The sequence below is a fragment of the Dasypus novemcinctus genome, chromosome 16 (genome assembly GCF_030445035.2).
Source record: "Dasypus novemcinctus isolate mDasNov1 chromosome 16, mDasNov1.1.hap2, whole genome shotgun sequence".
Taxonomy (NCBI): Eukaryota; Metazoa; Chordata; class Mammalia; order Cingulata; family Dasypodidae; genus Dasypus; species Dasypus novemcinctus.
In genome coordinates, this window is record NC_080688.1 from 12,939,709 (window position 1) to 12,962,505 (window position 22,797).

Sequence of the window (22,797 nt, forward strand, 5' to 3'; positions counted from 1 at the left end):
AGGAAAGTGTAGACTGAATTTATATTATTTTGGTTTATGGCTTTTCGGATTTTTTCTCCTTTTCCTTTTTTTATTCACTAAAACTGAATGCATTACCTATGGAGGCAGGCTACAGGATGATTAATTGATGAGCACCAGCAGGACGAGAAGGTCCCTAGGAACTTAAGAGGGAAGGCTGTTTTTCCTGACTGTTGTCTTCATTGTTTTTTTGTTTTTTGCTTGGTGTTTTCCTTTTCTTTGTTTCCTTTGTATTCTTTTACTTATTTTTTCAACCTACTTTATTTCTTTTCTGTCTTCCAATTTTTCTGTCTTCATATTTCTGTTGCTTTTCTTCCATTCCATCACTTCTTGTTTGGCCTTAATTTTCTCTTTTTCTCTCTCTCTACATTTTTTTTCCCTCTTCCCATCTATACAGTCTTTCAATTCATTCTATTTTTTTTCTATTTTGTTTATTTTTTTTAACTTTTTCTAATATTTATCTGACTTTTTAATTCATTCTATTTTTCTCTAAATTTGTTTCTTGATTTACTTTTTCTATTCTATGTCTTTTTATTCATATTCCTTTGCATTATTTATGATTTTTGCTCATATATTTACTTTCCTAGCACTTGCCCACTTTCTTTTCTACATTTTTGTATTATTATTATTATGATTCTCTTCATCTTCTCTTTTTGCTTTTCTCTGTGCCTAATATAGTTTTTCAAGGGAACACAAAAAATTTCAAGAATGTAGATTAAGAGGAACAAAATATCAAAAATTAATCTTACCACATGTAAAGAAAAAACAAAAAAATAAATAAAACTTTGGGGTAGAAAGAAGTTAACCAACAAAATAAGTCCATCAAGATAAATCATTGCCTAGACACAAAGAAAAACTTACAAGTCATACTAAGAAACAGGAACATATAGCCTAGTCAAGTGAAGAAACTTAAAAAAGGAGGATTTGCAGAATGTGAAACAACTAATCAAGGGTGTCCAAACAAATATCATGTTTCAATTTAATGAAATAAAGGAAGAGATAAAGGATATTAAGAAGACACTGAGGATCCTTTAAACTCATCGCTATATGCCATTCCCTAGTAAGGGACCATGACATTATATTGGGCTTCAAATTTCGGGGAGTTCTGGATCACAGAGTGTTTCAACAATGGCAATGGAGGGATACTGGTATGGGATACCAATGACAGATGATATATGACTGACAGGGAGCTGTACAGAACATATGTCCAGGGTGCATGGTAATGTTTGGATATACTCATAGTGGCAACAATTAAAAACCACAGTAGGGGGGGTACTGGGTTCCCGGCCAGTGGTGCTCTGTCGTGGTCCCTAGGGGAGCAGCGACAGTCTCCCAGGTACAGTGGTGGGGACCGGGAGGGAGTGAGGGTTCAACAGCGAGCCCCTGATACTAATGACTATGCTTGTGAGCTGATAAACCCAAAATAATAACAAGGCCTAGAGCAACTTTGTGCCTGGGAATTTCCTTCTGTCAGCCTTCATGTTACTCAAATGTGGCCAGTCTCGAAGCCAAACTCAGCATGTAAATGCAATGCCTTCCCCCCAGCGTGGGACATGACACCCGGGGATGAGCCTCCCTGGCAACGAGGGACCACTATCAACTACCAACTGATGATGCAACTGGAAAATGACCTTATACGGAAGGTTCAATGCGGATCAGCAGAATATCCATGTCTACATAAAATACCATGACTTTAAAATGCTGTTTGACCTAAAGTAAGGGGGAAATGGAAAGGAGAAATGAGTTTATATGGCTACGAGTTTCTAAAAAAGAGTCTGGAGGCTGGCAGAAGGTTTGCCCTCATGCACAACTGAGCAGAGTCAGAGAGACAGATAAAGCAGATACAACCCCCAGATATTGGTTCCTTTGAGGGCTAAAGAGACCCATGGGAGTTATGGTCATGGCCGATGGGGTTAACTACCAGGGCAGATGGCCCCTCTTTGGAAATGGTGTTTATGTGTGATGAATCTGGACTCAGATGGGATCTCCCTTCATAAGACTTTCATGCTAATGTGCTGGAGGTGCAGTTAATGTTGGGGTTTAAGATATATTTAGGGGATTTGAATCTCTGGACTGACAATGTGATAGCCAGATCCTGAGCCTCAACAGACTCCAGCACCTACAATCTGATTTATTGGACTTACCACACTCAGCTAAGATGGAGGTGAAGAAGGACAATCACCACACCATGGAGCCTAGAGTGATTACAACTGAAAATGGGAGGATTGCATCCAGCATCCAGGTGGAATCTGAGCCTCCTCTTGACATAGAGGTGCAATGGACACAACCAATCCAGTGTCCACATAGAAGAGGTGGCATTGGATTGGGAAAAGTGGACATAATGGACAAAGGGTATGGGGAAAGGCAGGAAGAGATGAGAGGTGGAGGCGTCTTCGGGACATGGAGCTGCCCTGGATGGTGCTTCAGAGGTAATCACCGGACATTGTAAATCCTCACAGGTCCTACATGATGGAATAGAGGAGAGTATGGGCCATGATGTGAACCAATGTATATGAGGTGCAGAGGTGCCCAAAGATGTACTTACCAAATCCAATGGATGTGTCATGATGATGGGAACGAGTGTTGTTGGGGGGGGGGAGGGGGGGTGGGGGGTGGGGTTGAATGGGACCTCACATATATATTTTTAATGTAATATTATTACAAAGTCAATAAAAAAAAATAAAAAAAAAAAAGAAAAAAAAAAAAAAAAGAAGACACTGAGGAAACACACTGAATAAATTGTAATGTAACCCTACATAAAGAGATAACATATATGATTGTGATGAATGGCAAAATGCAAAGAAATAAAAAAATACACTGGAAGCATATAGCAGCAGATTCGAAAAGGCAGAGGAAAGAATCCATGATACAGAAGACAGCACAGCTGAAATTGAACAGATAAATAAAATGATAGAAAATCCAGAAAAGAATTAAGAATTTGCATGACAACACAAAATACAAAAATATATACATTATAGGCATTCCAGTGAGAGAAGAGAAGGGAAAGGGGGAAGAACAACTATTGGAGGAAATAGCTGAAATTTTCCAACAGTTTTGGTAGACATGGATGTACATGTCCAGGAAGTTTAGCACACCCTGAGTTTTATAAATCTTAACAGGCCTACCCCAAGGCATATACTTGTCAAATGTTATAATGTTCAAGACAAAGAATACTGAAAGCAGCAAGAGAAACTAGAACTATCACAAACAACAGAAGCATGGTAAGATTAAGTGCTCATTTCATGCCTGAAATTATAGAAGCAAGAAGGCCATAGTATGGCATAATTAAGGTGCTTAAAGAAAAACATTCCAGCCATGAATTCTCCATCCAGCAAAGATGGCATTCAATAAAGAGAGAGAGCTCCAAATATTCACAGATAAAAGGAAATTAAGAGAGTTTTTCAGTAAGAAACTTTCCCTTCAAGAAATAATAAAGGGAATTCTGCAGGTTGAAAGGAAATAAACAGGAGAAAAAGAGTTGGAGGAGAGACCAAAGATAAAAAGAGATAAATAAATAACAGTATATGGCATACATAAACCTAAAGAAACTTTGACTAATGTAAGTAATTCTTTGACAGTAATACATTGAAGGTTAATGGATTAAATTCCCCAATCAAGAGACACAGATTGGCATAATGGATAAAGAAATATGACTCATCTATATGCTGTCTGCAAGAAACTCACCTTAAAGCCAGGATGCAAGGAGCCTGAAAGGGAATGGTTGGAAAAAAATTTTCCAAATAATCAGAAAATGGCAGAAGTAGCTATGCTAATATCAGGCAAAATAGTCTTTAAATGCAAAACTATTGTAAGAGAAAAAGAAGGACCTTATATATTAATAAACAAGATAATCTTTCCAGAAGGAAGAACAATCATACACATTTATGCATGTAACCAGGGTACCTCAAAATTCATAAGGTATACTTTAGAATAACAAAGTGGAGAAATAGATGCCTCTGCAATTATAGTGGGGTATTTTAATGCAAATTTATCACAATTAGATCATCTTGAGAGAGAATCATTAAAGAATGGAGACTTTGAATAATATGTTAGAAGATTAGGACCTAATAGATAAATACAGAACATTACACCGAAATACAGTGTAATAGACATTCTCCTTGAGGGCATATGGCTTACTCTCAGGACAGACTACATGCTAGGCCACAGAACAACTCTCAACAAATTCAGAAAGTTTGAAATTATAAAAAGAAACTTCTCTGACCACAATGGAAAGGAACTGGAAATCAGTAAGGGGATGAGAACCAGATTAGGGAAAAGATACAGAAGTTAAACCACATACTCTTAAACAAAAGTGGGCCAAGGAGGAAATTGTAAGCAAATGAGTAATCACCAAAAATGAATGAAAATGAACACAATATATCAAATCCTATGTTTTCCAGCTAAATTAGGGCTGAGAGGGAAATTGACAGCCATGTATGTTTACATGAAAAAAGAAGAAAGAATTAAAAGCAAAGACCTAACTGAACACCTGGAGGAATGGGACAAAGAACAACAACAAAAATACTGAAGAAAGTAGATAGAAGGAAATAACAAAGGTTAGAGATCTAAAGAAAACTGAAAATGAAAAATCACTAGAAAAAATAATACCAAAAACTGTTTTTTTTTTTGAGAAGATCAATAAATTTGAAAAACCTTTAGCTAGACTAACAGAGAAAAAGAGAATATGCAAATACACAAAATAAAGAATGAGGAAGGGGACATAACCAATGAACCCACAGAAATAAAGAGTATCATACCAGGATACTTTCAAAAATTGGATGCCTACAAGATGGAGAATTTAGAGGAAATGAACAAATACCTAGAAATGCACAAGCAGCCTACATTGATGAAAGAGTAAATTGATGAACTGAACAGACCATAAACAAGTAACACTAGAGATTTATTATCAAAAAACCTTCCAACTAACAGCCTATGACAAAATAACAGGTGTATTCTACCAAACATTTCAGAAAGAATTAAACCAATCCTGCTTAAACTCTTACAAAATTAGAAGTGGAGGGAATATTGCCCAAAGCATTTTATAATGCCAACCTCACTCAAATGCCAAAGCCAAACACCCCACAAGAAAGGAAAACTATAGACCAATCTATGTAATGAACTGAGAGGCTAAAATCCTCAACAACAAAAAACTTGATCATTATATTGAAAAACAAATTTTAAAAAATTATACACCAATTCCAGGTATGTTTAATCCCTGCTCTGCAAGGACAACTCACCATAAGAAAATCATATGTAACACACCACCTAAACAGACTGAAAGAAAAAAGTCACATGAACAGAGTATTCATGCAGAAAAAGCATATAAAAAATACAGCACACTTCACTGATAAAAACACTTCAAAATATAGGAGTAGAAGGAAACCATCAACAGGATAAAATGCATATATGAAAAATACACAATTAACTTCACATTCAATGGTTAAATCCTAAAAGTTTTCTCTCTATAATCTTACCAAGACAAGGATACCCACTTTCACCACTTTTATTTAAAATTGTCTTAGAAGTGCTTGCTGAAGCATTTAAGTAAGTAAAAGATATAAAAGATATCCAAATTGGAAAGGAAGATGTAAAATATTCACTGTTTTCAGATGACATGATCCTATACATAGAAAGCCCTGAGAAATCTACAGAAAAGTTTCTAGACCTTATAAATAAGTTCAGTAAAGTGGCAGCTTATAAGATCAATGTGCAAAAATCAGTAGGATTTCTGTAAACCAAATAAATAATCTGAGGAGGATATCAAGAAAAAATTCCCATTCACAATACAACTAAAAGAATCAATCAAATAACTAGTTAAATAGAATTTAATTAAAGATGTAAATGACTTTACAAAGAAAACTACACAACATTGCTAAAAGAAATCTAAGAAGACCTAAATAAATGGAAAAATATTCACTGTTCAGGAAGACTAAATATCATTAAGATGTCTATACTACCCAAAACAACCTACAAATTTAATGCAATCCCAATAAAAATCAACATAGCATTTTCATTGAATTGGAAAGGTTAAGTATGAAATTTATTTGGAAGGGCAAGTGTCCCTGAAATGCCAAAGACATATGGAAAATGAAAAACTGAATCAGAGGAATCACACTACCTGACTTTAAAACATACTACAGAACTTCAGTGGTCAAAGCTGCATGGCACTGGAACAAGGATAGACATAATTGACAAATTCAACTGAATTGAGAATTTTAATATAGATCTTCACACACACAGTAAACTGATACTCAACAAGACCATCAAGCTGATTCAACTGGGAGAGAATGGCTTCTTCAACAAATGGTGCATGGAAAACTAGAAATCCATATACAAAGAATGAGAGAGAAACACTATCTACACCTTTTGCAAATATTAACTCAAGATAGATCAAAGATCTAAGTATAAGAGCCAAGACCATAAAGATCTATATTCTGTATGTGATTTTTTGGTTACCTAAAGCTTCTTTGAAGACAAAATTAAAAAAAAAATAAGACACCATGGGAATGAACAGAAGAAAGTGTCACTGTACATACAAGATAACAGATTATATAGTGATGAAAGACATAATGATAAACATTTAATTTTATATATTTTTATTTTTAAAATTTTGTACTTTCTTATTTTTAAAACTATCATTACCATTTAATTTTCTTATTAATTGTATTTGGCTACTTTGTTGGCTTCATTTTTGAAGAAGTTTGGATCATAGAAGGGTTACAACTGTGAGAGGGGTGATCAATGGTGCAGTGTGTCAGTGATGGTGGATGCAAGGGGGGAGGGTTACCTGGGGCATATCTATAAGGCATATAAATGTATTCCTTTCATTGGGCATTGTCACAGTGGGTGAGGATTCACAAACTAACAGAAAGAATATATAATTCCAATCCTGGGGAGCTCTACCTCATTCTCTAATGGGAATGCAAGTGTTTCTTCTGAGTACAGGGACAGTGACTAGTGATGGAGAATGGATCACTGATCGGTCCTTCTTATTGATGACAGTACTTATGAACCTTTACTTTGGAAACTGAAATTTAGCTTAGTCAGATAAGGTTCCTAAGAGTTACCTCCTGTGAGTCACCTGATTGCTCATTTTTGTCCTCTAAGCCAAAGTCAGCAGAAAAATGCATTACCTACCTGCCAGCATGGAACTAGACTCCCAGGGATGAGTCTCCCTGGCACAGAAGGATTACTACCAAGCATGAACTAGCAATGCAATAGGAAAAAGACCTTGACTAAAAGGGGGAAAGTGTAAAGACAAATTAGAGTATATGGCTAAGAGACTTCAAAGTGAGTCAGGTCATTCCAGAAGTTATTCTTGTGCCTGCCACAGCAGAATCTCATTAACTGCCAAAGTAAATATTGCCTCAAATAGCATAAATCCTGAGGACTCTGGTGTCATGCAGACACTATAGGCAGGGCATATAGCTCAGTTTAGTGCCGTGCGAGTGGCAGTGGGCTTTACTTTGGAATTTATGATCCCCTATGTGACAGAGTTGGACTCAGTTGTGGTTTCCCTACACATGACTCTTCTGCCCCTTTGATTTGAACCTATAGTTATCATTAATGTTTATAAATGTATGTCCAAGAGAGTTAATTCCTTGGGCTGTATATGTGCCAGCTTTGCCCTGACTTTCAACAGAGTTGCAAAACCTACACCCCAGTTTATTATATTCACCCAGGATAACTAACAAGGTGATGGACAATGACCTCCAAAGAATAGAGAGAATCTGCAAATACAAGCAACAAAGTCCCTTCCTTCTGCCCCATGGAATCTAGGTCCCCTCTCAATTAGAGCTGGAATGGACTTCACTATTACAGTGTCCTCTGGACTGGGGACTGAATGATGGACTAAAATAAATTTATTGTTACTCTACCATAGATTTATTATTATCCTAGCTGTGTAAGAACTTTTATCTTTTATGTGGTGGCAGTGGTCACTAGATGTTCTGGGGGGAGGAAGAGGTACAAACTGGTGTAATAAGGGGCATTTTACAGAACTTGGGAATTGTCCTGAGTGACATTTCAGTAACAAATACAGGCAATTATATATCTTGTCATAAAAATTGTATGGGAGAGAGTGAAAGACACAATGTAAACTATAATCCATGCTTAGTGGCAATGCTCCAAAATGTGTTAATTTTAACAAAGGTACCACACTAATGAAGGATGTTGTTAATGTGAGGAAAAGTTGGAGGTGTAGTGAGAGTGGCATATAGGAATCCCTTAAATTTTTAATGTAATGTTTATGTAATAAAAGTATAGTTAAAAAAATAAAAATATTAGGAAAAAAGTAAGCTAGAAGAATGTGGTTTGACAACTTAATTAAAATACTAGATGAGAGAGAAAAGCTGAGAACTGAATTGTGTACAAAAAATCCAGAAACTGATTCCATAAATTCCAAGCATCTGGAAACCAAGCCCTCAGATGATAATACCCCATTTGAGGGCTTAATTAAACTTGGAACTTATAAATCAGGATTGAAAATGCAGTTATCCAGGAAAGACTTATGGAAAGTCTTCTTGTCTGATGGCTTGTATCCTGCTTCCTGCATGCTAAACCAAAAAACTTTTTGAGAGAGCTGCATGAACAAAATCACCTTCAGCCTGGACTAATAGGGACATGAAGGGGAATGACGGAATGGAAAATGTCTTCAAGAGGAAAACCATGGAGACTGAGATCTGGAATTCTGACCCCTTGGGTCAAGAAAGAAATCCCACCCATGTGTATAGGGATGGCTCTCTCAGCATGATTTTCAGGGAGAGTTTTGCCATCCCAGGCTACTGAACACATTCTGAAATGGTTGGGGAGAGTAATTTTGACACCAAATATGTGTGAGGGGGGTGAGTCTGCCCCCCGAAGATTAGGGAAAGCCATGTCACCAACTCATGCCTCTGACAGGTTTGGGACTATAGATAACAGATTAGGGATAATGTTGCCTCCCCTCGCTATACTAAGGGGTTGAGACTTCACCAAAGATTGGGTAAAGTGTGGCCATCACCCCAACATTCTTGGAGGATGAAGTCTGGAGGTCAGTTGCCTCCAACATGCTTGATGCATGTATTACCTAGAAAATGGCCAATGGGCAAGCCTGGGAAAGGGTGGGTCCCAATGAGGTCCCAAAGAGAAGAAACCATAAACTTGAGAATGCCTCTTAGACTTTGAAATCTAATAGAGGATGTCCTGCTGGTTAATGGAACTGTAGGGAAACTGTGACTCATATTTCCCTACCAATTTCTCCTTATGGTGATGCTTATGTTTATCCTATATCTGTCCCTTTGTGTATTGGAAGCAGGTAAATTTCTTTTTTTAAGTTTCTTAAGCCTACAACCAGATGGGACTTTGTCCCAAGGCAAACTGCATTTCTATAAACTGATTGTCATATGATTTTGTACTTAGCCATGTTACTGAATTAAGGTTTTCTGTTTTCTTTTTTGAGAATTGTAATATAATTTTTTAGAATTCAGTGGGTGGATTGTGGCAGTTTGATTTTATTTATGAATTCCTAAAAAGATATTCAATTATGTTTGTATACTTGTCTGTTCCACTCAGGGTGATAACTTTTATTGTATTAGATTTAACTGAGATGCCTTTGATTAAATTAAGCTTAAGGATTTGATTTGCTCACACATCATTAGGGTGTGTAGGGTTGAGTCCCCACCCTGTTCATGGGCTGCTAAAACAGAATCTCACACAGAAGTATAGACACAGAAAATAAGAGTCCAAGAGGAAGTGAGAAAGACCATTAGTCATGGCAGAAGTCCCTGGAAGAGAGATGAGATTGATAGTCTATAGCTAACCGTAGGAAGAAAGTGGAGTAGCTGAGCTCAGAAACAATTGAGCCCTGGGGAGAGAAATGAGCCTTGTGCCAGCCTGTAACTGACATCTGAAGAAGCTGGGACCACAGAGACTTAAGAGGAACAATGAAGGTTGAACTTTCACAGACATCACCTGCCATCTTGCAACAACACTTTGTAACAGACTTCCAGTGAGATAGTACTTCTTATGGTACCTTGAGTTGGATTCTTTAGGGCCTTGTGAATGTAAGCTTCTTCCCCAAATAAATGCCCTTTATAAAAAACAACAGATTTCTGGTACTTTGCATCAACACCCCTTTTGGATAACTAATAAAGCTACTAACCATGGTCTATGGTCTATAGTTTGCACTATAGTTTGCATTATGTTTTATACTTTGCCCCACACAATTTTATAGGTTTTCACAAAATGTTTAATTGCCTGTATCCATCATTGCAATAACATGCAGAACAATTCCTATGTCCTAACATGCTCTGTGTTCCATCTACTCTTTCCTCACTCCCTCAGAATCTCTGGTAACCAATATATTTATATAAACATTACAATTTCTTTTGTTACTACACTAATAAGAAGTCTATTTTGTTTCATGTTTGCATTGTTCCATTATGTTTGTTCTTTCCTCAGTCTTGAGGATTTTGTGATTGTGATGCCTGCTCTGCTTCAGTTTGAGAGGAAATTTAGATCTTATGGAGCAGAGGGAATGAATTTGCTTTTTGTCCATCATTCTTATTTTGTTAGTTTTCCTGGGTGAGTCTGATGAATTGGAGAGCAGATGTTGGCATCCACTCTGCTGAGATTCAGGGCTCAGCTAGCATATCAACAGCCAGAAGATTTAAGTCCTTGAGACAGATATTTAATGGGTATAGTGTTAATCGTAGGTTCAAATAAAAGTGGAAGAATAATTATGTGTAGAGAAATTATAAGTGAGCCTAACTTTGTTACTGTGGGGAAATAGGATAACACATATTTTAAAGTAAGGCCCACCAAAAAGACAGTAATTTCATAAGGTTGTTTCTGCTGCCTATTGAGTTCTGGTGTCTCTAGATCCCTTAGGTGAATGGCTCCTTGTGGTTTTATTTACTGTGGCAGTTAATGAGATTCCCCTGAAATGTGTATACATGCAACCTCTGGTATTACCTCATGACTGACTTTGAAATCTCTTAGCCATTAAAACTCTTGTATTTAATTTTCCTCCTTTTGGTCAAGGTCTTTTTTCAAATGTATTAATGATGTTCACACTGTAACGATCTCTCAGCATCAGGGAGACAGCTCCCCAGGAATCATGTTCCACAATGGGTGGTAAATGTTGTGTTTATATGCTGAGTTTGGCTTACAGAGAGATCATATTTAGAGCTACAAGATTTTCAGGAGGTAACTCTTAGACAATAGTTATTATTAGTCTAAGTTTCAATTTGACAAGATTAAGGTTCATAAGTACAAACACTACTATTGAATGCTTGGTGTATTGGTCTTTTTTCTTTTAATAGGTTCTGTTTATGTGCTTTACAGATTCTTACCATTCTATTACAGAAAATAGCAGGAGTCTCAAGGATGCCAATAATTTGTTGGCTGTTGTGTGGATCTTCACCCACTGAGAGAATACTCTATGACCACATGGACACATTCATATTCCATAGCATCATTCCCCAGGTACAGCATTCCTCACATATGTCCTCACCACTGACACCTAGTGCAAGTGAACCTCCATTATCATACTTGCCAAAATAACACTCCCATAATTGTATTCTCAACCCCACTCCTTTACTTCTCCTCTATTACTCCATAGTTCACCTGTTCCTTCCTGCAGTCTTCCCACTCCTCCCCCAATTTTATGGCTAGCCCCACTCAACCCTCAAACCCTTTCACACTCAAACTCCAGCACCATCAACCCCACCCACATCACTGAACTACAATCTCCTCATCCACTGGCAAACCACTCCCATCCTTCTTATCATAGGTTCTACCCAGATGGAGCATCAACTCAACACTCTCTACTCACTTTCTATCTCCTGGTAACCCATCTTTCAGACTCCAGTTCTGTGAATCTGCTCAATATCTTTAGTTCATATAAGTGAGGTCATGTAATATTTGTCCATTAGGGACTGGCTCATGTCACTCAAGATAAGACCTTTGAGATGCATCTATGTTGTCTCATGTGTCAATATTTCATTCCTTCTTACAGCTGAATACTACTTAAAATATGTATATACCACATTTTATTTATCCATTCATCCATTTATAGACATATGGGCTGCTTCTAACCTTTGGCAATCATGAAGAAAGCCAAAATGAACTGTGGTGTGCATATATATGTTCACATCCTTTTTTTAAAATTTCTCTAGATTCACTTTCTGCTAGTGGGATGGACAGATCATATGAAAATTTTATACTTAGCTTCCTGAGGAACCAATCAACTGTCACCCACAGTGGGTGCACTGTACATTTTAAGCTGTAGTGGATGAGTGTTCCTATTCCTCAACATCCTCTCCAACACTTGTAGTTTTCTGATTTTTTTTAAATAACAGGCATGCTAGTTGGTATAAAATGATATCTCATTGTAGCTTTTATTTGCATTTCCCTAATAGGTAGGAATGTTGAGTGTCTTTACATAGCTTATAGCCCTTTTATATTCTTTTTAAGAATGTGTCTCTTCAAATCTCTTCCCCATTTTTTAAATGGCATGTTTGTCTGTTCTTTTTTTAGGTGTAAGTTTTCTTTGTATTGTTAGATATTAGACCCTTATCAGATAGACTGCTTTTTCACTTTCTTAACAGATTCCTTTGAAGCAGAAAAGTTTTTAATTTTGAGAAGGTCACATTTATCTATTTTTTCTTTAATTGCTTGTGCTTTGCATATAAAGTTTATAAAATCATTTCATAGAGCAATTAGAAATTGTTCCTTCCTGTGATGGTTAGGCTAATGCATCAACTTGGCCAGGTAATTGTACCCAGTTGTTTGGTCAAGAAAGCACTGGGTTAACTGTAATACAAGGGCATTTATAGATTTTAGTCACCATTGACTTTAAGGCAGTGGTAAATCATAGATAGCTAATTATAATCACATCTAATCAGGGAGATTGCCATCAGCAATGAGCGACACTTTTTCCAACCAGCTGATTGGAAAATATCTAATCCGTCGAATGCTTTTAAAGGGGAAGTGTCTCCAGCATTGAGTGAGAATTTCCCAGTTCATCTTTGGACAGGCAACATCTCCCAGAACTCATCAAGAACCTTCATTTGGCTTTCATCAGAGCCCCTGGTTGCAGCCCGCCTGTGGAACTTGGACTTGTGTATCCCCAAGGTAACATGGGAGACTCTTATAAACTCACATACTTTTGATAGATATCTCTTTTTGATTCTGTTTCCCCAGAGAACCTTGTCTAATAAAACTTGGTACCAGGAGTGGTTCTTGAGGAACAGTCTTAAACACAGAGTGTCTGAGGTGGTTCTCTGAGTTTTGCAATTGGTTTTCTACTTTAATTGGACTCAAGAGTATGGATGACTACCTTTCCAAAAATGAAGAGGCTGCTAACAGTTCATGGCATGAATTGGCAATCAAGATATGCAAAATAGCATCACTGGATTCCCCTACTTCCACACTTACAGGAAAAAAGAATCTGGGTGAGAGTGTTTTCAACACCTTAACAGAGTTTTGTGGAGTCAAATGGTATAATGATGTTGGCTGGCTCCTCCTAGATATTCTGGATATTGTTACAAAAGAAAGAGATGTCTTCAAATTTGAAACTTAAATGCCACATGAATGATAGGAAAGTTTCTATGTGTGCTCTGAAAGAAAATTTTGTCTCCTGTAGCCACATGCTCAAAATATCTGAGAACCAAACTCAGACTCTCATTGTATGAGTAGCAGAGTTCAAAGGAAACTAAAATCTCAACCCCACAAGGTTACTGCAGTTAAAGTGAAAGCATTGATTACAAAAGAGTGAAATCCAGAGAACTGGGATGGAGACATGTGGGATGATGATATCGTTAGTGGAGACATTGGAACCCTGAATTCTCCTGAGTTTTACCAGATAAGCCTGCGATGGCCTACCCTGTCTAGACCATACCTTGTCACCCTTGTATCATCCAGTTTCCAGCCTTCCCCAGGGAGTCCGAACCTCCTCCCTGCCCTGACACACATACCAGCCAAACTCCAGCATGTCCAGTGGACCCTCCAGTCTGCCCTGAGGAAACTACTTTCCAACCCCTGCCTGAAGAAATTAATCCTGTCTCAACAGAAGAAAATGCAAGGGAATACCCTGAGTTCAGTAGCTCGCAAGGCATTTCTAATCCTTCTCCTTACCCATCCCTAACACCTCTCTTGTCTTTAATACCTATTACTAGGTTAAAATCACAACAAGCCCCGAAAGGTGAAATGCAAAGTGTGACCCATGAAGAAGTAAGGTATGCTCAGAAAGAACTGCATGAGTTTCCCTACTTTTATAGACAGAAATCAGGGGAATTTGTGTGGGAATTGTTATTAAGGATATGGGATAATGGTAAAATGAATATAAAGTTGGATCAGGCTGAATTTATTGAACTGGGCCAAGAGAGCAGAAATTCTGGATTCAACAATGTAGCTCAAGGGGTTAGAAAAGGCTCTATCAGTTTGTTTAGGTGGCTGACTGAAACATGGACCAAAAGATGACGTAGCATGTCTGAGGTTGAGATGTCTGATTTACCCTAGTATGCAGTAAAAGAGTGGATTCAAAGTCTTAGGGAAACTGGAATGCTGGAATGGATTTACCATTTGAGAGCTGCCCACCCACCCCAGGAATGTGCAGAGGACATACCTTTAACCAGGAGTATGAGGAATACATTTCTAAGGCTAATCCCATCTTCCCTGAAGATCTCTATGGTTGTGTAATGGCAGCAGAGAGACGTCAGTGTTCACAGTAATGAATGCCAGGATACAAGAATTCTCTGAGAAGGATCATTTATTATGACCAGCTGGGCCCGGCAGATTTCTATCCAAGAAACAGACCCCAGAGCAAGATTTCCAAGTTCTTTTAATGCAGAGGATTTAAGAGTGGGGGTCAAGCAGCACTTTTGGAGTGGAAAAAAAATTCTTAGTTAGTTTCTTAGGGTTTAGGGTTTGTTTTGGAAAACAGATAAGCTTGAATTTACATACCACCCACATTCCATCTGGATGTAAGCTCGAATACATATTTAGTTTACATCCTTCCTGAATACTCAAAGCCTATAGTATCTATATCATTTAATTGGCTTTCTGGAAACTAGGCAAACTTGGATATAGAATTAGAAAAGTTTGAATACATGCATATATATGTACAGACTATATTAATCCCCATTTGATGCATGTTTAAATTTGTTAAGCTTTTCCATCACTGTTTTCAGAGTATGAGTTGGGTGACTGTCTTTGTTTTTACCACATCATTTATTAAAGCATGTATCTTATCTCTTATTAAGGGGAGGAGCCAGGGAAGTGTGATGAGAGCATGGGAGGAGCTCCAACTGCTTATTGCTTTGACTGTTAATTTTTCCCATTAATTTTCCAGGAAGGTTCAACAATAAAGTTCTTGGGGAATATTCGCAGTCCCTCCTGGCCTCAGGAGGAAGTTCCCTTTTGAGTGGCAGATTCTTGGGGAGAGTTTTCCAGCAGCCATCCTGGGGGCCATTGATGCCCATGTGGACTCCCTGCCAGGTTTCCAATCTACTACTGCTTTTCTATTTTATTAACCTGCCTTATTTTCTTTCTCAGAGGAATTACACCTTTAATTTTGAAGGAGTGTTGAAGGGAGATGATCTTTCTCTTTTTTAGCTACTTCTTGCTGGTTAAGGGCAGTAGGTTCTACCTGACAAGGTGTAAAACTTCTCTTGCTATTTATTTCAGTTGGAGGAAGATGGATCTGGCATCCTGGTGAAACTGGATGCAGTTTTTGTATGGCTAATGAGGTGTTGATTCTAGAAGAAATAAAACTTAATTAGAATTTTGATAATATATGACTTTATTAAGAGGTCACTGGAGTACAGAAGTAGAAAAGGCTAGGTGCTGGCAAAACCTGCATTTTTTCAAAATTGATGTGAAACAATATTTTCCCTTGAGTTATTTTATGCTGTTGGTTAACTCTAGAAATTGTAATAGACAATGGAGTTAGGTATAATTTGCCAAGGATTTCTTTTTCAGTTAAGCTACAGATGAAAAGAGATAAGGTTGTTTTTTGTTGTGTTTTTTTTTTTTAATGGATGTTCGGTTTGTTTTCCCTTTAGCAATAGGCATTTGGGCTAGAGCTAGAGGGAACAACTAACATTGACATAGATAATACCTACCCTTTTTTTTTTTTGAAGAGGTATTTCAGGCCGTCCTGTGGCTGGCGTTCACATATTTCATCAGGTGCTTCTGGTGAACTGGAACTTTCTTGGGCACCTGGTTTCACTCAAGATTTAGTGCTCCAAGCTGGACATTCTTTTAACTTCAAATGCTGTGGGAGCAATTAGAACTACAGAGTAAAGTTGGTTTTTTTTTTGTTTTTTGTTTTTTTCTTACATTTTTGGCTTTAAATGAATAATTCCTTGTAATTTTTTGACTGTTTTTACTAGGATCTGTTTTTTAAAAACCCAATTGGCTAAGCTGGTTAAGAGTTTTAAGGCAGGAGTAGAGAAAGGGTCTCTCAGGATCTGACTTTGGGCCCTCTATCAGTGGTAGAGGGCTGGACTGAGAGTCACACCCTTATCCACACTTTAGGGGTTTCTAACAATTGAGCCTGGTATTTAATTAACTGGCTATCTGTAACCCACTGATGGCCCCTGGCTTCAAGCATGTCTTTTACCTGGTATGGGTTGAAGACTGTAAAAGTTAGTTTGGTGGCTTTTTCAATTAAAAGGGCTTTGGCCCCATTGTTTTCAGGCAAGAGGCCTTTCTTTTATCTTATAGACATGTTCATTAACTACTTAGAAAATGATGTTTACCAGGACTTGCACATGTTCAAGTCATTCTGCATATGACTTAACAGAAATATTACCATAATCATCAGACATATATTTAGAATAGGATATACATACAGTGCTTAATACTAATTAATGTACTTCTCAATGCATAAGTTTCTTTTTGAGCTGCAACTAATAGCTTTAAGTTTCAGGTTTGCATTACCATACAGGTTATCTCTCCATGGGAGCAAGCTATAGTGCCAATTGTGTTTAAGTTCTATTCACAGAACTCTGGTATTCATTGCTCCACTTGGTATGTTCAAAGAAGCTGCAGCACCACTGACCCTAGAGAGAAGCTAGAAAGTAGTTTCCAGTAATCCATGAGCCTGGTGCATAGCACTCTTCGGCATGAAACAGTGTCAGTTTTTGGTATGGTATGAAACAGTGTCAGTTTGGAGGCAATATCCATTGTACATTTGGCTGTACCAAGCCATCATTGGCTGCTGCAGGAATTTGAAACTACAACATAGTTTCCATCAACTTCAGGAACACAACCAGAGATGTAGTAGATACCTTTATTGTTTTAGAGGTTAGTGACCAACCTAGCCTATAACTCATATGAAGAGGCAACCCACAGTGTATTGAAGGCCTGGTTTGAAAGCACAAGAGAGTCTGGCAATGCTGAAATCTATTTCTTGATTTTTATACACCTTTAAACATTTCCAATGCAATGTGTTACATATCAAATGAACTTTTTAGTACTTTGCTTTCTACTTTTACATTTTTACCATGAATACATTAATTAGCAGATATTTTACTCCAGTAATAGAGGAAAAACTTTTTTTTTTCCATTTTTAAAATGAAGACTGAAGATCCCCAATGGAATCAAGGTAATTTTTAATTACTACCACTTAAATATGCACACTGAGGTGGCTTTCAGACAGAATTCATTGCTATGAAGGTATTTATTGCCATTAACATTAATTTAGGTTTTTAATTAATAATGGCTTTTTAGAACCAGTCACTTAAATGCTTTGGTTTAGAAAATGCTTTTACAAACTTTTTATAATTAATCACAACCACATAGACTGGTTAATTTACCTTAGATTACAATTAGCAAGCAAATGGATTTAACTTTATGCATTTAAGAGAGGGCAGATTTACATTCCTTTAACTTAATTTTATTAGATAGGAATTTAGAATTTTGCCATTTTAAAGATTTAGTACATATGTTACTTTAATAACTTGGTATTTTATAATCTAAAGAGATAGCACCCAAGCTAAATAAATTGAAACTGTTTATACAGTTTCTTTTTTATTTCTTTAAGGGAGGCTAAACCTTTTTTAAATAAAAACTGATTTTTAATTCCTTCTGCTTAGAATAATTTTAATCTGTTACACCTAACCCCTCACTCTGAACTCTTCCAAAGAAAAGGTCCTGGGGGCTGGGTAGGTTACAGAGCTCAGGAAAATCCTTTTTCCCTTTTCAATAGTTGCTATATTTAGATTTTTATATGACCTTTTTTCTTTTTCTTTTTAGCCTAATTTGGGCTCTAGGAATATTCATCATATATATAACTGCATATTTAATTTTTAATAATTTGAACAGAACTCTTTTAAGAATTACTTGTTAATTTGATATTATCATTCTGAAGTATGAAGATATACACTGAGCAAATAGGTGGACATGAGTAGTTTGACACAGAAACACAAATTAGTTACTTAAAATTTTAATTCTTTTAAAAAACAACTTTAACTGTAAAACAACATTTGAAAGATTCCCCAGAAGGCCTTTTTTTTTTTAAATTTGCACTATGGCCATGTAGTTTTGCATGTGAATTTTGTCTTTTAATTAAAGGCTTATAACCAAATATTCCCAGTGCTCTAATATAATTTTTCTTTGCCTCAGAACCTTATATTATACTTTGACTTTTAGCAGACTTTGAATGAGCAAGACTAATCATATGTATATTCCCAGAGGCAATTAAAGCCTCAGGGGAACTGATATCTCTCATGAAATGCTACTTTTAGGAATCCTGACAGTCAAGGTAGGAGGTTTTATTTTATTTTTTTACTTCCCAGTTCTCAGAGATAATAAGACTCTGGTGATGCTGGACTGGAAGAGTGGACATCCAAACTCAAGGGTCAAGAATTTCATCAGGCAGCAATTTATTCCACACTTGGAGCCATGAGAGAAAGCAGGGCTATTAATACCAGTAGAACAGGGGACAGGGCTGTGGCAAATTTCCTTTTCCTGAGCCATAGGGACAGAAATTGTTAAGAACTAACTGTAAGTAGAGACAACAGGTGAAGCCAGACTTGCAGTAACCATAAACAAAGGCAAACTCCATTTATAATTACCATCACAATAGCTGAAGTTTAAGGGATAGGTAAGGCTAGTTATAAAATAACCATAATTAAAGACAAGGCTAAGGTATAATTACCATTACTAAAGCAAGCACAAGACAGACTTGAAGTAGCCATAAACAAAGGTAAATTAGTTTAAGATTACCATTACAATCACTGAAATCTAGGCTACATTTGTTCCTTTTTAATAATTTCAGTTATTATTTTTCTGCTTTTTTATATATAAAGGCATTTATACAATGATCTTAACTCTTAGTTTCTAAAAAGTTTCACTTAAAATCAATTTGGACGCCTTTATTTATTAACTAAACAATTACAACAATTTTACTAGTAACAGGTTTGTGAAGTTTCTCCGTTTTTTTTTTTCAGCAACTGAATAAATTTTACTGTGATTTACACATTAAATTCACTAGCAAGACAGTATTGACCTTTTAAGATTATTTTTAGGTTATCTTTCACCATTATTTAATTATTAACAGGTGAACTCTAAGTCTGATTTTCTAGGCATAAGACAACTGACAAAGTTAAATGCATATTTTAAAGTTGAACACAGAGTTAAGCACAGATTAAAACAAAAGAGAAAATTCTATACTTTTAGCATTCCTAGTAACTCTTTGATCTTAATTGATGGCATATGAACTCTTTTATTTTGATTACTATTTATAACTTTAATAGGCACAACTGAGTTTACACTAATGGAAGTTCAATGTTTATTTTCTTATTTCTTTAAGGAGACATGGCATGAGGTTTCTGGGTCTCAGATCTATCTCTCCTCTTTTTTATGCTGGTTTAAGTGGAATTCAAGGTTTTATACAGAGGCTGTTCTGTGGCCATGCGGGCCAGCAGTAGGCATAATTTCCTGAATCCTGAGAAGAGATTTTTAGACAATTGAACTGACATCCCAGAGTCCCAGCCCAACAAAAGTTTATCATTTTACAAAATTTAATTATATCACCTGGAAGTATGAAAAAATATACTGGCACTGAACAAATGGACAAACACAAAAGGAGTCAGAGTACACAGACAGAAACATAAGATTCATTAATTTGACTCATAATTCTTACTTCTTTGATATGGTTGTTTCCAAACTTTCCATCATTTCACATTTTTTATTTTTATTGCTTTTAAGATTATTGACTGGATCTAAGGGGACTTCAACAGCATTAATTCACAACCTTTCAGGAAGCGTCATGTTTCTAGACACATAAGCAATGGGAAGGGGTTTCTCTTTCTTTAATGAATATCAGGGGCAAGTGAGTTAAAGCTTGTTAAATTATTTAAAAATTTTAACAGCTTTATTAATTTTTAAACAGATTTATTTTTGTCTATTTATTTTTTAATGTTAAATTAAAAAAATATGAGGTCCCATATACCCCCCAACCCCCTCATGCCACTCCTCGCCCCATAACAACAACCCCCTCAATCATCATGAGACATTCATCGCATTTGGTGACTACGTCTCTGAGCACCACTGCACCTCATGGACAGTGGTCCACACTGTAGCCCACACTCTCCCACAATCCACCCAGTGGGCCAAGTGAGGACATACAATGTCCAGTAGCTGTCTCTGCAGCACCACATAGGACAATTCCAAGTTCTGAAAATGCCCCCACATCACAACTCTTCCTCCCACTCCTTACCCCCAGCAGCCACCATGGCCACTTTCTCCACACCATTGCCACATTTTCTTCTATTACTAATCACAATAGTTCATAAATAGAATATCAGTAAGTCCACTCTCATCCATACTCTATTCCTCCATCCTGTGGGCCCTGGATTGGTTGTGTCCATTGCACCTCTATGTCAAGAGGAGGCTCAGATTCCACATGGATGCTGGATGCAATCCTCCTGCTTTCAGTTTTAGGCAGTCTTGGCTCCCTGGTGTGGTGGTTGACCTTCTTCACCTCCATGTTAGCTGAGTGGGGTAAGTTCCATAAACCAGAGTGTAGGAGTTGCAAGTCTGTTGAGGCTCAGGGCCTGGCTATCACATAGTCCAGAGATTCAGGTCCCCTGGGTATACACTAAACCCCAGCACCAACTACAGATCTGGTAAAAGTAACAGGAGAGGTCTATGAACAAAGCTCACATCTAAGTCCAGCTCCATCACACAGAAACACAAACTCCAAAGTAAGGCCAACTGACATGGCACAGAACTCCATCTGCCATGACCATAGAAACTGTGGGTCTCTGTAGTCCTCAGAAGAACCAATATATGAGGTTATATCTACTTTATCTGTCTCTGGGACTCTGCTGAGGTGTGCATAAGGGTGACCCCTCTGATAACTTCCAGCTCTTTTTGAAAACTCATATCCATATAAACTCATTTGTCCTTTCCATTTTCCCCTTTTATTCAGGTCAAATAGCATTTTTAACTCCTGGTATTATATGTAGACTAAGATATTCTGCTGGTCTGAGTAGACCCTTTTATTCAAGGTCATTTTCTAGTTACATCATCAGCTGGTACTTGGTGGTAATCCCTCCACACCAGGGAGGCTCACCCCTAGAGTCATGTCCCACGCTGGGGGGAAGGCAATGCATTTACATGCTGAATATGGCTTTGAGAATGGCCATATTTGAGCAACACAGAGGCTCTCGGGAGGTAACTCTTAGGCACCCTGCAGCTCTAGGCCTTGTTCTTATTTCAGGTGCACAGGCTCACAAGCATAGTCATTAGTATCAAGGGCTCATTGTTGGACCTTCCTTCTTTTTTGGTCTTTGCCATTGCACTTGGGGGATTGTTGCTGTTCCTTTACAAACTGTGATAGAGCTCACCTGGCTAGGAACTCAGCACTCCCTCAGTTGTTTTTAATTGTAACCGCTATGAAAATACCCAAACATTTTTATGTACCCTGGATATATGTCCTGGAGAACTCCTGTCAACCACGTGTCCCCTGTCAATAACATCCCACACCAGTATTCATCCCCTGCCTTTTTTGAACCTCTCTGTGATCCAAAACTTCTTCAAAAATGGAGCCCAATATATTGCCAGGTTCCATTAACAGTAAAATGGAATACAGTGATGAGTTTAAAGGTTAGATATAGAATACATATTAATTTAGAAAAATTAAGGTAAAAATAAATAGGGGTATCAAAAAATTAAAAAATACAGAAGCTTTGTTTTTGACGTTTTGCCTTCCACATGGCCGATGGGGTTAACTACCAGGTCAGATGGCCCCTCTTTGGAACTGGTGTTTATGTGTGATGAATCTGGACTCAGATGGGATCTCTCTTCATAAGACTTTCATGCTAATGTGCTGGAGGTGCAGTTAGTGTCAGGGTTTAAGATATATTTAGGGGATTTGAATCTCTGGACTGACAATGTGATAGCCAGGTCCTGAGCCTCAACAGACTCCAGCACCTACAATCTGATTTATTGGACTCACCACACTCAGCTAAGATGAAGTTGAAGAAGGACAACCACCACACCATGGAGCCTAGAGTGATTACAACTGAAAGTGGGAGGATTGCATCCAGCATCCATGTGGAATCTGAGCCTCCTCTTGACATAGAGGTGCAATGGACACAACCAATCCAATGTCCACATAGAAGAGGTGGCATTGGATTGGGAAAAGTGGACATGGTGGCTGATGGGTATGGGGAAAGGTAGGAAGAGATGAGAGGTGGAGGCGTCTTTGGGACATGGAGCTGCCCTGGATGGTGCTTCAGAGGCAATCACCGGACATTGTATATCCTCACAGGGCCCACTGAA